Here is a 4567-nt window from a genome sequence, read left to right on the forward strand (position 1 = left end):
GTAATCTAATATCATGTAATCACCTGCTAATGAACGGATGTCTTTTGATCCATATTCTGTCGCACACTTCATATGTTCAATATAAACGAAAACATATAACAACCAATAGCAAGATCCAAATCCGAAACCAAACGTTCTCTCTCACTATCCGTTTTTTCAAAATCCTAATAAAAGCTTCACCGAATCAAGTGAGCTAAATTTGGTAAATGAAAAATCAAACGGTTCTTTGTTGTTTTTATATTTTGAGAACATATTAGTTACTTTTGATTGTAGTCAAATATTTGTAGCAGTTATGCTTTTTTTTGGAGGAGATTTTGACTCATTTGCCCCTTCAGAAAGAATTTAGAAATGACTTCAGAACTTAGCTATTACTCAACATAGGTCTTCTTTACGTGCATATAATGGACACGTCATTCTGAAAACGACATTGAAAGTTTCTAACCCCCGCGTAGCGGGGGGCACCTTTGTATATATTAAAGTTGTGGAAGAAAGGAATAGTAAACTTGGGATACTTTGTCCAAGTTTGGTCCCTTGATTTACATATCCGGTCCCTGTACTTCTTTAATTAATTTATTCATGTCTTTTTGTTTGTGTTCCATTCAACTTCACATTTTTTTGGCAGAATTGGTCCCTGTATTATTGTTGGAAGTTAGAAATACTAAATTTGGATGTTTTTTTGGCAACTTTGGTCATTATTCTTTACCCATTTTGACACTTTTGGTCATTGCAATCAATATTTTTACACTTTTTTGGAACCTTTTAATATTTAAAGTTTGGCCACAAAACTTTAACGGTTTGACAACTTTGATCCCTTTTCTAAAAAGTTGCTAATTCTTTAGCCATTTTCACACTTCTGGTCCTTGCAGTCAAAACTTTTACATTTTTTGTCCGGGGCAAAGCCCGCACTTTTCATCCTTGCACTTTCTATGTCTGTCATATTTATCAATTCGGAAACAACATTGAAAGCTTTTGGCCCCCACGTAGCGGGGGTAACCTTTCTAGTTCGTATTATAAACGCGAACTACAAAGGTACACAGTATATTCAATAATTAAATTGCAAAATAAAAAATTAATATTAATATGGTTTCATAATTTTGGCTATTTATTTAAAATTTAGGAAAATATGTTAAAAGCTAATATAAATATGTAATGGTTAATATCTTAAAAAAAACTGGTAAAAATAGATTGTAATCTTGTTACAGGTAATATAAAATATATATTAGTTTTATAACCTAGTATGATAAAATGAAAAGATAAGACGACAAATTAGTTTAATATAAAGGCAATAAGTGTATTCAATTTACATAAAAATGACTACTTTTAAGGTGTTTTTATTAATAAATTGTGAAATGAGTATGCTAGAAAAATATATCGATATGGTAATAATGTATTCAAATACTTAATATCTTATAAGTTATTTTATTTAAAAAATATCATGTTATTTAAAAAAAGAAAAATTAAATATCTTCTTACTTTTTTTTTTCTAAAAAGAATAAGTAGGAGAATATTTAATTTCTCTTAAAAAAAACTTATTGTTGTATAAGACCTTGGGAAAATGACTTATAAGCCCAACGAAGTTTTCAAACCGTTCAAAAAATTCTAATTATGTTTTGTCTGTTCAAGAAATCCCAACGAATTAACATTTTGTCTAAAAAAACTCAACTAACTTACACTTCTCATTTAGGGTCAACCGGTTAATGAAAGTCAACGAATGACATGGCTTATGACGTGTAATTAAATATCGGAAAATGACTTGTAAGACCAATGAAGTTTCAAAACCGTTCAAAAAACTCCAATCATGTTTTGTTTGTTGAAAAAAACCCAACGAACTTACACTTTTATTCAATTCTCATTAGAGGCAACCAGATTCATTAGGTATATAACTAGTTGGCAAATGACATGGAATTATATTTAACAACATGGAATAAACAGATTAGAATTGTCCATCTGTTCGAACAAGCCCTGAACTTTTTTCTCTGGATGATCATCTGTTCTAGATGTCCAAATCCAAGAAAGGCGTCCACATCCACAAGGGTTTTCATCATCAAATATCTTCTTTGTAGATCTTGAGTTGGACATCAACGATTGAGAAGAAGAATAAGAAGTAACTATTACAAGAGATCGAAGACAGACGCCACTCGTTTTTCTCTTCTCCAAGCCATAAATCGATATATAAAGGGCAATTCTAATCTGTTTATTCCATGTCATTAAATATAATTTCATGTCATTTGCCAACTAGTTTTATACCTAATGAATTTGGTTGCCTCTAATGAGAATTAAACAAAAGCGTAACTTCCTTGGGTTTTTTTTAACAAACAAAACATGATTGGGGTTTTTTGAACGGTTTCGAAACTTCGTTGGTCTTACAAGTCATTTTCTCGATATTTAATTACACGTCATAAGCCATATTATTCGTTGACTTTCATTAGATGGTTGACCCTAAATGAGAAGTGTAAGTTAGTTGAGGTTTTTTAGACAAAAGGTTAATTCGTTGGGTTTTCTTGAACAGATAAAACATAATAGAAGTTTTTTGAACGGTTTGAAAACTTCGTTGGACTTATAAGTCATTTTCTCTAAGACCTTTTATAAAATAGCTCAAATTTTTTATTTTTCACAAAATAATCATCAATTTCATAGAGACAACCTCAAACTTACTTTCATAACGGGCAACCTCAAACACACTACTATGGAGTTGGGCAACCTCAAACACACTACTATGAAGTTGGTTTTTTACATGGCCTCCAAATTGCGTATATAATAAAATTTCTTGATGCCAATTTGTTTAAACATTTCAAAAATAAGATTGAAGCGGTGGGAATCTTCAAAAACCAAATCACCGGACAAAATTTTCATCCCTTTTAAAAGAAACGGTTTTGTATCTGGTATAAATAAGATTTAACAGTTATTATTTATATCTGAGAAATTAAATATCATCTTATTTTTTTCTTTCTATTTATCCTTCTACCCATATGAAATGGTGACAAATGTCATATTTTGATAAAATTAATAACATTTTAAGACACTTACTTATCACCATTTCACGTGGATAAGAATAAGTAAAAATATTTATATCTTAGGCTATCTAATAGGATCTGATTAAACTAATCTCATATTTTAAAATCCGGGTTCTCTCATATTGGTTTTCGGATCGAATATTTGTTTTTTATGCACCCCAACTTCAGTTGAATTCCATCATCAGAGTCGGTCCTGAAAAAGTAAATATTCTCAAAGGCCCAGGACGAACAAGAAAAAAAAGGCACTTATCTTTATTATAATTTTTTATTTTTAAATAAAAATATATAATAAAAAAAATTAGGTCGTGTGCAGCTGCCCATTTTGCCCCCTCAAAGCCCCATGTCCATCATGTTTGAATTTTGACTTTATTTTAGTTTTCAACCTGGATATTAAAATATTTAGAAATTAAAAGGGAAAAAGCAAAAGCGAAATGGACGTAAGCTTGTAAAAACGTAAACCACATTACTACAGAAAGATTGAATGGCAACACGTACTCGTGCAACTCACCACCTACCAACAATCCTTTATGTCACGAGCTTGATTACAACTCATCGTACCGGTTTCCATCTCTCTCACCACTTTTGTTTTCAATATTTCAAATGTTGGATTAATAATCAAATTATTTTAAGGGTCTTTGGCGGTGTTTATTTAAAATAAATATTTTTCAACTTATTAGTTTATTAGCTTATAATGGTATGAAAACGAAGTTTTAAAAAAAACGGTTTGAATTAGTTTATCGGTGCCAAAAAGTTATAAATTGATAAACATTTTTTAATGTTTGTCAAAATTATTAAAAAACATTCCTTAAAATATAGACAACTATAAGTTATAAATATTTTTTGATAAGTTATGCGAAGTAACTTATCAAAAATACTTTTAATAGCTATAAGTTATTTTTTTAAAAATATTTATACAAACATTTATTTTAGTTTATAACGATGGAACTAATAATAAGCTAGAAAGCTCATGTTTTAAGCTTTTCCAAACATCCTCTTACTAGACTATATATATTATAAATTATTGTATATTTTAAATAATACTATCAGTGATTAATACAATACAATCATTTTTGTCTACTATTATATACAAAATATCCATGTATTTTATGTTGTTTTCACAAATATCTAACAAGTGTATTATTAGAAAGTATTTCATTTAGACTGTTTTAGTCTAACATTTTCAAGTGTTAATATTAAATCTTGTATACTTTATGTTAGTTAAAATCAATAAATATAAATTATGTTAAATTACTGATAATATATATTTGTTGAAATCAATAAATATGTAGGGATGAATATTTGATTTTATTAATTTTCAACACTAACTTAATTTACAACTACCATCAATGTGATATTGTGGTAATTACCTAAAAATTAAACAAGAGACCAATAAAAATGTCTCATGTTAGACAACTATTGTTCAAAAAGAAACTAACATAATTCACAACTAATTTGGTATTTTTATATTAAAACATAATGTTGATAATGTAACTAAAACTATATTAAATTGCTTTTAACAAATAATGGAAAAAACAACAATATGAAAGAAAATA

Source organism: Lactuca virosa, chromosome 7 (genome assembly GCF_052849685.1).
Source record: "Lactuca virosa cultivar CGN04683 chromosome 7, Lactuca_virosa_CGN04683_v6, whole genome shotgun sequence".
Classification (NCBI taxonomy): Eukaryota; Viridiplantae; Streptophyta; class Magnoliopsida; order Asterales; family Asteraceae; genus Lactuca; species Lactuca virosa.